The sequence below is a fragment of the Arctopsyche grandis genome, chromosome 10, assembly GCF_051622035.1.
Source record: "Arctopsyche grandis isolate Sample6627 chromosome 10, ASM5162203v2, whole genome shotgun sequence".
NCBI classification, from domain to species: Eukaryota; Metazoa; Arthropoda; class Insecta; order Trichoptera; family Hydropsychidae; genus Arctopsyche; species Arctopsyche grandis.
Genome location: NC_135364.1, coordinates 28,995,950 through 29,009,263, shown reverse-complemented (window position 1 = coordinate 29,009,263; position 13,314 = coordinate 28,995,950). Strand labels below are relative to the sequence as shown.

The window sequence follows — 13,314 nt, the reverse complement described above, 5'->3', positions numbered from 1 at the left end:
TCTCATTCATCTCACCTCACACTTTTTCCTAATTTCGTCTATCCATCTTCCCTGCCGTCTTCCTTTTAGCATTTTGCTTTCTCTCGGGTACCATTCTAGCACTTATTTCCACCTTTCGTCCATTGTTCTAGCCATGTAGCCCGCCCATTGCCATTTCAATGTCTTCACTATATCCACTAAGTTCACTACCCTTGTCATACTTTTCACTCACGTGTTCCGCTTCCTGTCTTTCCTCATTATGACGAGCATACAGAGTTCCCTACTTATTTGAATGCATTGGACTTTGTGTAGCATTTTGGCGTTCAATGTCCAAGTTTCACATCCATACGTCATCACTGGCAAAACGCACTGATCGGAGAGCTTTTTATTTAAGCAGAGTGGCATTTTTTATTTAAAAACAACATTCATTCGTCCAAATGCACTCTATCATCATTAAATAGGATATATTTTAAAGTTAAAAGTACTTGAAATAAAGTCCAGTGTATGTACTTTTTTGTGAATACTATCTAAAATAAATTTAAATTAAATAATTTAAGAACTACTCTATTCTACAATATGTATCTACATATATAAATAAGTTCTACTTTACCTTGTGAAATGACCTAATTCTTTTAAATGTAGAATTTTTACACCCTATTTTATAATTCCTTTTGAAAATGAAACTATTAAAGCCTATGCTTCACCTGTATGCAATAATGTCTCAAATTCTAACCTTTCCAAGCTTCAAAATAAATCCCTAAAACAATTCATAACTATTATTGAAAAAACTGCATTCCATAAATAATATTCCGATTGTTACAGACATTACTAACACACTAACCAGTAGATTCTACAGACATAATCACTAATAACCACACTTGTGAAGAGTCTGGGTGATTACAACAAAATGTCTATACCCTTCAGGTGTAAACACAGATTACCTAAAAACAATCTGCTTTAGACAGTCAACTTTAGAGAGTATTTAATTGATATTATGTATTATATGTATAATGAGCATTCATAAGAATTGTAAATAGGGTTTTAGGTTGTTTTTCCTATTATGCTGCACATTAACATTAGAATAATATAATACTTGACAATCTTCATATTGTTATGGTCGCTCCCCACTAGATATTTAGTATAAATGTATAGATAGAGGGCTACCGACGGTGCACTGGGTTCATTAATAGTAGTATCAATTTAACATTCGATAGGTGGTGTGCCAATCACCACACACCAGCTGGCAGTCCCTCTTCTCTTCTTCAATAAAGGAAAGTAAAGCAACAGAAAGGAGTCATTATTAACAACCACAATTACACATTTTTCCATGGTCCTTCGAACCGGATTGCATGATTTTATCTGCAAGAGCCAATATAAGTCAATGATCACTCCTTTATGTCTGAATTATTGTCACATTTATTCCATTGTGTATACATACTTCTGCTTCTGTGCGTTAGGGCTGCCGAAAATTTTACCGATGATACAGTTTTAAATACAAGCAAAGCAACAGAAAGGAGTCATTATTAACAACCACAATTACACATTTTTCCAAATACTATGATTACTAACGAAATTAAATTAAATTGTAAAATAGAAAATGATCAGTAGATCAGTAGCTATTAAAATAGATATAAGATGTATTGTGAACAAAATTTAGTAATAATAAAAAGCATTTAAAAATCAAAATCACCATTAAAGTTGCCGTTTGCTTAAGTACGTTTATGTGTGTTACATCATTCATTAGTTTCATTTGATCCGACAGTTTATGAGACTTCATCCAAAATATCATACATTTTTCGCATATATTCGACGCAATATTCCAGAGTAACTTTATTATTATTGAGTAAGTGTTATTATTACACACCGTCAATCTTGCACTAAGTAATCTTACTATTTGAGAGATAATGTCGGATTATATAAATATCTTATTATGCATTGACTTCCGGCAGGATATAGTTTGAAAAGTCACAGATCTACGTCTACGAATCAACCTCATTTGAAATAAACGAACATGTACAGTAAGTGCGATGTCGTACGTATGATACCTATATATTGCAACCGGAATCAGAAAATCGCAATTTCACTTCTTTTTTCGCCGGCGTCGGTTTTTCCTTCAATTTCCCCCGCGAGATGAGTCCTCGGGGAGAACATCGCTCCGAGAAAAATATTATGGAACGAAGATACGTACATCAAAACTCACTTTCGCCATTTTTATTTTAAGTAAGAGGGAAGCGAAACGTCGTGTCGCCCCACATAGGTACATTTATTTGTTTGCGCGAACGCGGTCTATGTAATCATATAGTGTATGTACTTTCGCACGTAGAAATGTGGAAAAAATAAATAATAAATTTGCATATCATTCCTGACGATCGGCGGTCTATGAAAATAGGCGTGTGGAATAGCAGCATATGTAATATATCTGAAATTTCAGACTCATACCTACTCGTATGCTTTTATATTACCATCGACAATTGATAGTGATGGAAAGTCTCACCTTTTACACGCTTTTGAATAAAAAAATAAAATGATATTATATATAAATATATATAAAGACGCTAATCTGTGTGTGTCCTAACGATAGCCGAACATAATGATGAATCGATAAAAATCCTAAACTTTGTATAAAAACGAACACAAATATCCTCTTATAGGTATACCTGAGTTCAGAGACAGCCGTGAAACCATCATAGAATATTTAAATGGCCTTTTTTACATACCTCTTATACAGTTCACATGGTTTTCGTTTAAGAAGTAATTTTTTATATCTCTTATCTCTTATCCGATCGTTTTCATACTTTGCCATTTTGGTCATTTTGGTCATCAATATACGTTAATGTATCGTCTGCCATTACGTTGCAGATGAAATATCGTATACAATGCGTAGCAAATATCCACAATTTTGGGTACGGTGACGTCTAGCAAGCTATTATAATCTATCTTCAACCTGTTCGCCTTGATATGGCCATATCAGATTTTAATTGTTTTAACGCCTATAATTCACTCTATATTTTATTTTAACATTAATTGACATTTTTCGTTCTCACCATATAAAAAAAAAGTTTTTTTAAAACTTACCTCTTCTATAATTTGTATATAAAATTATTATTTTGAGTAAAAATACCAATAATTACATATTACTACCGCCATCTATGTTTAAAACTAAAAACTGGATAAACGTCAGGCACTTTTCAGAAGTTCTAATTTCAAACGCGTCTAAAACGATATTTTTTCTGCATCGTAATGGCGGAGGATACATTTACTTATATTGATGACAAAAATGAGCAATATGGCAAAGTACGAAAACGATCGGATAAGAGGCAAAAAGTGAAGCTAAAAGGTATGAATTCGCTTTGTATAAAAATGTTTGTATTATTGTGTTGTATCTGTATTAGTTCACTTATCGCTTTGGAGTGATCTCTAAAGGCGAGTGCATATGTTTGATTGAAATAAATTTAAAAAATTCAAACTATACCTCTAAGCACACTCGTGTTTATTACAAAGTTATTAAATTCAAATATAAGTATTCTATTTGATATGAAACCGCATCTTAACTAGTTTAATTATAATCTGTAATAAATATTACACCCATTTTAATATAGCATTCGCAGATAAAAAGGCAAGATAATTAGCTTGCTTGATAATGTACATAAACATATGTCTATTCAAACAAAATGCGGATATTACATGCTGATTACATACTGGAATATATAGATTAAATAGCATAGATTAACGTTTTAAATACACACCGCAATGATAATTTCAAATATATAATTTAATATGAATAATCACACTTTGAAACTAATCTAACTGCAACCTGTAATTAGCTTGTAATATCCATATTTATGTATGTAATAACAAATGTTATATATTACAAGCTGATCACATATTGTAATTGCATAGTAAAATAGTACTAGTACATTTTGTAATGATATTTTACATATACATATATACAGTTTAATATGAAATATTATCGCTTCACAATTATATACATATGTAGTCTAATTATAAACTTGTGATTACCCTGTCACGTACAAGTTTATGAAAACTAATTATTTGTATAATATAAGAACCTGTAATTACATTCTATATATATCACACGAATCTATAATTAACTTATAGACTTTCATTAAAAATATATATTATATTAAATTATGAAAAGGTGCTGATTTATTTTAAATATTGTATACATTATGATACGATACGTAACTTTGATTGAAATTGGTACATCATTTTTCGCCGAGTTTGACATAAAATTATCCGGAAAACTCACAACAACACATACATACATACATAGGTATGTATAGTAACAGTATTTGAAACAATCCAACTCAAACGTCAACCCATCATCCACAACGAAACTCAACACACCCCAAATCACCCCTAATACAAAATTCAACCCCGACCGCACGCATTACACACACCCGGAGAATTTCCCGGAAAAACCCCAACTTCCGGCCAGAAAAACCCTCACCCAGGTCGTAAAATTCGTTCGAGGACCCGATCAAATTTGGCACATCTCCCAGGAAGAAATGGCGCGAACGGACACTTTTGCACTCGGCCGTAATTGAACCGGTCCGCGGAGTTTTTCCGGGCGTCCGGGAAAACTCTGAGCATTGTCGAGTGACATTACGGTAAGTGTTATTTATACTTTAGACCATTTACTAGGACTAGTAGCGTGGTGCGAGCTAATAAAGCTTATGCCGTATAATGTCTAAACCCATTAAGCCACCTTTTAGACTGACGTATTTCATTACGGTTATTACCATTGAATCTGAACGCACTTATCTAGTCCATTATGGTGCAAACTCCCTGCTCAAAATATGCGGAAAATATCGATTTGATTTCATTTACTTAGTAAATTCTTTAAAATCCATGAATCAAGACATACATACATGGAATATGTGCTGATGATTCGATAGCTTATTTTCAGATATATAAATTTTGAAATTAAATTATTCATTACATATGTATATCTTTATAGCATATAGTATATTGATCTTTATGAAAAGCTTTGTCTTGGGACTATGCAAGAATTTAATCCACTTGAATAATATTTACAAAAACGATAAGGACGAATCTTTTCCGATCCGACTTTATATACGCCGACGTGTATTAATACTTATATGATAATATATAAATATGATCAATTTTGGATTGAGAAATTATCATCCAGTTCATAATTAAAAAAAAATATATCAGCCTGTTTTTTTGATAAAAATATGTCCTGCAGTTAATTTTCAATTTTACAAAAGGTTATGATACATTATTAATACGCTGCTCAGTAGTGTCTTTCATAAAATATTGATCAAATTGTATTTAATTTGGAATATGTCCAAATTTATTTTAAATTAAATTTTTATAAAACTTTTGAAAGAAAATATGAAAGCTAAATTTTTCATTTAAAAAGTATATATTGGAACATTATTTTTTATTCATACTAAATAAACTACTCCCATTCGCTTTTACATTTTACATTTGAAAATATTATAAAATGTGTAGATTTTTAATATATCTATATATGTACATATTAACCCTCCCTCATCGAAGTGGGGTATGCAAGTGCCCCAATTTTTACGTTTTTTGTAATAACTATGTATGTGGTTTTCAAAGATATAGACCCTACATTTCTTGTATTCTTAGAATGAACTACAAGAAATTTTTTTTAATAGATTTTGTATGATAAAAAATACATTTATACATTTCTGCGTTCCAAAGTATGATTTAAAGGCGGTAGCGATAAGTCATTATCATGTTTTCGACTGTTTGCTTGCATATGAGAGAAAGAGACAGCTATATTTTCGTAAGCTATTGTTTTAGTCACTTTTGGTGCGAGGCTATTGAGTCATGCAATCGCCTGTTGGCCTTGCCTATGTGCATTTGCATGTTGATGCTTGTTGTTATTTTTTAATACAAAAATAGTCAAAAACATGCTATAGGACTAAAATTTTTTTATGTTGATGTATAAAATGATTAATAAGATATATATTGAAGCCATTTGTATTGAGAAAAGCTGTATTTTGATTAAAATATACTGGGGTCTTACTCGACCTCGGTTAGGGACACTTTCGATCTCGACTCTCCGTCTTTCAAAAGTTATTACGTATGTACAGTGGCGGACTGGCCATACAAGCGAACATGCCCGATGGCATGTGGGCCCCACTATCTGTTAGAAAATATGGGCCCTCAGTAAAATTAAATTACTTTTTAACTATTTCACGTGTGTAAAAATTTATAGGATATTGCACTTTGGGACCTAAAGTTTGGGTATTTCAACAAAACAAATTTCTTACTATATACACAAACAACTAATACATGCTTTAACAGCCCAAGGATCGGTTAACTCTTTTTATTAGGCTCGAAATGTAAGTTTCAACATTTGCGTGGGCCCTTTTGCTGGGCCCATTTCTAACCTCAATATTATGTATATACCAATACCTATGTAACAACTACCTACTGAAATAAAAATGAGAATAAACAAATTTCCGTGAATAATATAAACTGAATTGCTTAAAACAATTTTGATAGGACGATTCATCACCAACCAGCGATTTAAATTTACTTCATACTTTCAAAATAACATTTGATTATACTTCGACGATATAGTAAGATTTAAATACACAATTTTAAACAGTTTCCAAATATATAATCTATTCGTAATCTAGACACATCCATGTATATGGACTATAAGATAGGGGCCCCCTCCCCAAAATCCCGATTTTCGCATGATCACAAAACTTTATCTATTGTTATTACGTACATATGTATGTATGTATATACATAGATAAAGTGAAAAGACAGTCGGTAGAAATTAAGTTAATTGATAGTTTTTTAGTGACTCAGTTTGATGGTCGATTTTTGCTGACCATGTGAAGATTTTTGGAAAAAAATTTTCGCCTGCGGCGCTTTTTCACTTTTTATATAATATTTTTTTATAATTAGTTTATCAAAAATAAGCTTACTTTTTTTCATATTTTATAACTCAATAAGGTATATGCAAAGAATATTTTCCATTTTTATTCCGATATAGAAAAGATTTTTTGAAAAAAAATTCAATTTGACCAATCTTTGCCTGCCCCCCCCCCCCCCCGAAGAAAAAGCTGAAATGACGTCCCTGATTGTTTTCTACCGAAAGTAAAAGACGCTTTTATGCCGCATTCTTTTATGATGCATTCTATTTACCTAGGACAAGAGTTAAAAAGAAATATACAATGTAATTTATGGATCTATTTTGCTTTTGCCATTTTTCTTGTACTTTTATTTGTTTTAATTTTTTTTTTTTTTTTTAATTTGTTTATTACCATTTTTGAAAATTTTATATTTTTTTACCCTTGATTTTTAGCGTGGTGGAAAGAAGAAAATGTTGTTATATGGGGGGGGGGACAAATTTTTTTAACCTGGGTGGGCCCCCTTTGACTCCTGGCATGCACTAATTTCAGTCCCAGTCCGCCACTGCGTATGTATGTAATATGTATATACTCGTACATAATGAAAATGAATTTTTCAGAGTATGCTGTTGGTCAGACCTGGATTTGTGACTCCAGGTTGATCGTTTCCTATCAGAGTTTGCCAATTTTCTCTGATTTCATTGTTGAAACGGTTCCCGGAAAAAAAAATTGGCTGAAAATCCTTCCTACCTACTATGTCACCACTATTTGAAATTTGATGGATGTACAATAAAAATTTATGTACAATTCATAGATGTCTCGTTAATTTGCGAGTTTTTTCAGTGTCTCGCAATTCAACGACTTATAATAAAAAAATGCTGCATTTGTATTTGTAATTGGCCAGGAAGGCGCATTGGGATTTACCTGTAAGGCCTTCCTGGTATATATGTAAAATAAAAAAAAAAAAATAAAAAAAAAAAATAAAATAAAAAAATAAAATAAAATAAATATGTATGTAGGTTAAAAGTCAAATTCTCAAATTAGCCAAAAACGAATTCCGTATATATGTATTTATTTTTAAAATATTAAATTAGATATTAAAAAGCAAATAATAAACATATGTTTTAATTGAGTTTGTTAAAAAAAAAACTGCTTTTATTTTCTGTACTGTGACATTTTATTCGCAAGTAAACACCATCTGTAAACTTTGTTTTAGTTTTAATTGAATGTATACATAGACAGTAAACATATTGTAAGAGAATTTAAGATGATGCTTTAAAGCATAAATAAAGATATTTTTTAATGAACATTATATTTTCGGATGGGTATTTAATTGACTTCTAAATAGCGTCACTGTCAAATTTAAATAGAAATACCACAAAAGCACAACGAAAAAATGGCAACCTAGACACAAAAAGCCAAAACTATAACAGGGCAACAACTAAAACTTGGGAAATCTTAAAGTCAAAGTTAGCAGCACTGCTAGTATACTAAACTATTCGAGATAAAGACCTCATATTTCGTCAAACAAATAAGACATACACTAGTTAATTCTACGTCAAAATTCCCATACAACAATTCCCACTCGTTTGAAAGAGGAAAACTTACAGTTTTCGGTGCAAGTGAGACTCTATCCATTCATCGTGTCATTTCAGCTGAAAATATACACATATCCCGAAACGTGCCACACAAAGAAAAGTTTAAAATTATTTTAAAAAGTTTCAAAGAATACTACACGTGCATATGAAGAACGTTGTTAGTAAGATTGAAGGACCTCAAACTCTTTTCTACAACACAGGGTTGTTGCTGAATTAATTCGCAGTGTGTCGGTTTTTTTCGTATTATATTTAAGCACGTGTGTGTATATACGGAGGGGGTCAGTAATCCAAAGCTTACTCTCCTTCCACGTTTCGAAAGCTTTCAGTTTCGTGATTGATTGCCGGGTTGTTCGTAATATTTCTTTGATCGGGCAAAACCACTCTACGGAGTGGATGAGAAGCAAAAGCCTCTCTTTTTACTCTTTCGCTGAATTTGCGCTGAGAAATAATAAATATTTGTATAAACTTGAAAGTGTTCATCGCGCGATTGAAAAGTACGATTGGCCGTTGTGTGTTTTAGTGGGGTAGTCTATGTAGTCTAAAGGACATGAAAGGCAGCGAATCTTTGATGAGAAAAACCGTGCGAAAGCATGTTTTTAAGTTACTCGGTTTTAGAATGTTTCATTTTTATTCCATCGACTGTTGGAAAAACGTGACAATTCATACACTTTTTATAGCAGCGGCTGGTAACGATTTAAAGACTTAAATAAATATTTTTTGGTGATAAGTTACATATGTAGTATATCAAGAATATAAGTGTGCAAAATATTTAGCTAAATGTTAAAGAAAATATTTAAAATCTTATGATAATAATAAAAGTATAAAAAAACGAACGATAATACACTAATCTCTATACCCTTATGAGTGACCCAAACTTTACGCTTTTTATTTTTCAATGACTTTTCTTTCATACAACATTAAATTAATCAACACATTTTTTTCTGAACGTATGTTTTTATGTCCTGGTTATTTTGAAAACAGAATAAGTAATTTCAATAAATAAAAATTAATACAACATAACCATTATAATGGTATTGATTTAACCGACGAATAAAAGAAGTTATTTTAAGTGACTTTTTCATATTAACTACATGTATATTTTTGACTTCACAAATTATTTTTAGTTAAATAAATTTAAGAAAATAGTTTTTGCTTGTGAATTTAAGCCATTTGTGTATTGCTTAGACATAATGTTACGTATGTATGCCAAAAATTTACTCATACAAGCTATATCAAGCAAAGCTTCTAGTATTTTTATGTAAAATGAATCATTTATTCGTTACTAGCTGAACCCGGAATTTGTTGCAATGTCATAATTAGAGGTAGGATAGTCACAGTGCTATCAATTGTTCCATTGTTGTAAACCCTTTGTAAAAAAGGTTCGGCAAACCTTTAACAATGCATTTACAACCTTTGAACAATACACGGCCCCCTCAGGCTCCGGTGACTAGTCATAATAACGCATGCAATTCCCGTTCCCGTTCCCGTTGCGTTCCCGTTCCCGTTTCAAGTGATGGTTAGAACTCAACTAACGTCTCTTCAAAGCCGTGTCGGCATAAACCAACTGGTAACGTGGTTACCAACGAACACATATCCCTGACTACACCTTGTAAAATCGTAATTACGAATATTATTATTAAGAGGTTTTTTCCCGTTTTTTTTTCACAGTGATCTTCCCGGACATGCATACAACAAATCTTGAAAGTTTCATTGTAATCGGTTTAATGGTTTAGGAGACTATACGAGACACACACACAGCCATTCAATTTTCACACGTAATTACATATTTTAATATTTCAATTAACATTAACTTAATAAGTAATACATTAATGGAATAGAACTAATCAATGGAAATATAATATGCAAAAATATCCTGCTCAAAACTATTTTTTTTTTAATTTAAATTATCATCTTTAATTAATGAAGCATTAATGTATTTATATAAGTAAAAAAAAAATTGACTCCACAATATATATACATACTATTAAACTGAGACTCTTGCGAAATTTTTGACATTAAATAATTTTGCTAAAATTTTGCTAACATTAATTAAAAATTGAAGCATATGTACATATGTTTTAATGAGCGAACGTACGTACATACATATAGTGGTATATGGTTTGTATTAATTGTTGTTTGATATTATTGAATTTTGAGAAATAACGTGTGTATGTGCATCAGAGTTAAACTAACCGAATAATCCTTTGAATTCACGCGAAGCGTGGCAATGAAACCAACAACATACAAACATATGTTACATTGCTAATTGAACCGTTTCGTCCATTAAACTTCCATAGAATACATATAATACGTTTGCTGTTTGTATTTACAGTAATTAAATTAAAATTAAATTTTCGCAAAGTAGTGTGGACAGGCACTCAATATGCTAATTAGCTGTGAATAAAAATAACGATGAATTTTTCGTATAGCGTTCGACTGTTTTGATCTTTTTCAGCCACACAATGTATTTCACTTAAAGATTCAAAGCCAAAGACTTGTATTGAGAGATATATATTTTAGGATCGTTTTTTTAGATGTGCATTGGAATTGTATGTACTTTATATAAGAAATTTAAGTTTCATGCTATACCATTACATGTATGCAAGATTCTGAATTTTCATATGTATAATATGTATTTGAAAGTCTCATTTTATTTGTAATATTATATTATAAATAAGAATATGCATATTTTATATATTATATATAGGAAACAATCCAGACAAAGATTCAGAAAACTCTATAGGTACATTCTATAAAGATATAAAGAAAGAAAACGTATTCAATAGAGAAACTGTACTTAAAAATGTATATGTATGTAGAATGAAAGATATTTTACCATTGGAAAGTTTTATACAAATGATTTATTCCTCTCTAATGCATATCTGTGAATAGCACTTCAATAAAACAATAAAATTAATACTCGAGAATTCAAGAAATAAATAGCACTCACACAAATGATGAAATATTGAATTGTAAAAAGGATTGACACTGAAATTTTAGCACTAATGATAACTAGTGTCAATGTGAAATAAAACAATAAAATATTATATACCAACATTAAACGACTCTAAACCCAAAATTAAATTATGTTAGTGTTATGTATATATTACTAACAAATAAAACAGGAGATTCACTAACAACCATACTAATAAACTTTTAAAGAATGATTGCAAGATATGTTCGGAATTACAAAAAGGTTATACTTTTCACTTTAGATCCTCGACTTTAAAAAGTCTATTTTTCCTTCTACACTAACATTAAAATGAAATGATTTTATATATAAGTATGAGCAATTAAAATAATGTGTAATATATGCAGATAATATTATAACCACTGGATTAGTAGCTATTAAAATATACTAAAGATGTGTTGTGAACATAATAATACGTATAATATATCAAAAAATAATAAAAAAAATTTAAAATCAACATTAAAAAAATATTATAAATAAACACGAAACGAAAATATACAGTGATTCAAGTAGAAAAGATTCACAATGAAAATATAAACTACCATTTTTATGTATTATATGTATATATGTAAGCACACAGATTACCTAAACACAATCTGCTTTAGATCATCGACTTTAGAGAGTATATAATTAATATTATGTATTAGATGTATTATGAGCATTTATAAGCATTGTATGTTACTCTTATTCCCATTATGCTGTACATTAACATTAGTATAATATAATACTATGATTACTAACAAATTTAAATTAAAATTGTAAAATAGAAAATGATCAGTATATCAGTAGCTATTAAAATAGATATAAGATGTATTGTGAACATAATATAGTAATAATAAAAAGGACTTAAAAATAAAAATCAAAACTATTAAAGTTGTGGTTTGCTAAGGTATATTAATGTATGTTACATCATTCAATAGTTTCATTTGATACGACAGTTTATGAGACTTCATACATTTTTCGCATATATTCGACGCAATATTCCAGACCAACTAATAAGTGTTATTTCACTGAGTAATCTAAGAGATAATCTCGGATTATCTTAACGACTTAATATGAATTTAGTAATATAATAAAAAGCATTTAAAAATCAAAAATCACATATAGACATATGTATGTACGCGTCGTAAAAGCTCCAATTTGATATGTTTTACTACGTATCAAATTTCATTCCGATTCAGGAACATAAAATCAATTTTTAAATTATTCACAACGAACCAAATCACAATGTTTTACTGTGATAAATCCATCAAAATTTTTGCGAATTACGAAAAAAAAGTTAGTTTGATAAACGATGGGGTTTCAATATAAATGCACAAAAAAAAAATATATATATATATATAAAAAGTGCAAAACAAATTCGCAAATACCTTCGAACACTCGTCCGAATATCTCCGAATATCTCCGAACAGTCGTCCGAATACGTCCGAACAACTCCGCGTCCCGGAGATGAATGATTCGAATTGCGCGACTCTCTACCGTTCTAGCCAACCCCTCTTTCCCCCTGTCGTGGGATCTCCCCCTGGACACGGGTAGCTGAGGGACGAGGGGGATGTTGGAGAGGAAGGGGAAAACGATGGGATTTTTATTTTTTATTTTTTTTTATTTTTTCATTTTATTAACGGGTTCGACTCGTGACGGTTTGTCGGTAAATTCGCTCGTTGAACGATCGGGCTTTCGAATGAAAAGCTGCGAGTTTTCAAAAGTGCGATGTTCCTGTTGATAAAAGTTTTGTGTTTGTATGTGTGTGTGTGCAGCACATACGTACATATATTTTCAATATTACATACATATTATATTATATACTAGCACCCTAATTATTTATTAATTTATTTTATTTTATTCTAAACAGACCATTGTGGCATAACAGGAATTCCTAGAG

General features: G+C 30.7%; 1 protein-coding gene across 1 annotated transcript in view; it reads right to left on the bottom strand.

Moving 5' to 3' along the window:
- Positions 1-12,881, bottom strand: part of vex (somatomedin B and thrombospondin type 1 domain containing protein vexed) — a 188,962-nt gene extending 176,081 nt beyond the window's left edge. Inside the window, exon 1 of the mRNA XM_077439715.1 lies at positions 12,803-12,881. The gene's annotated coding sequence lies outside the window, so the exon portion shown is untranslated. The remainder of the gene's footprint in view (positions 1-12,802) is intronic.
- Between the last annotated feature and the right edge of the window lie 433 nt (positions 12,882-13,314).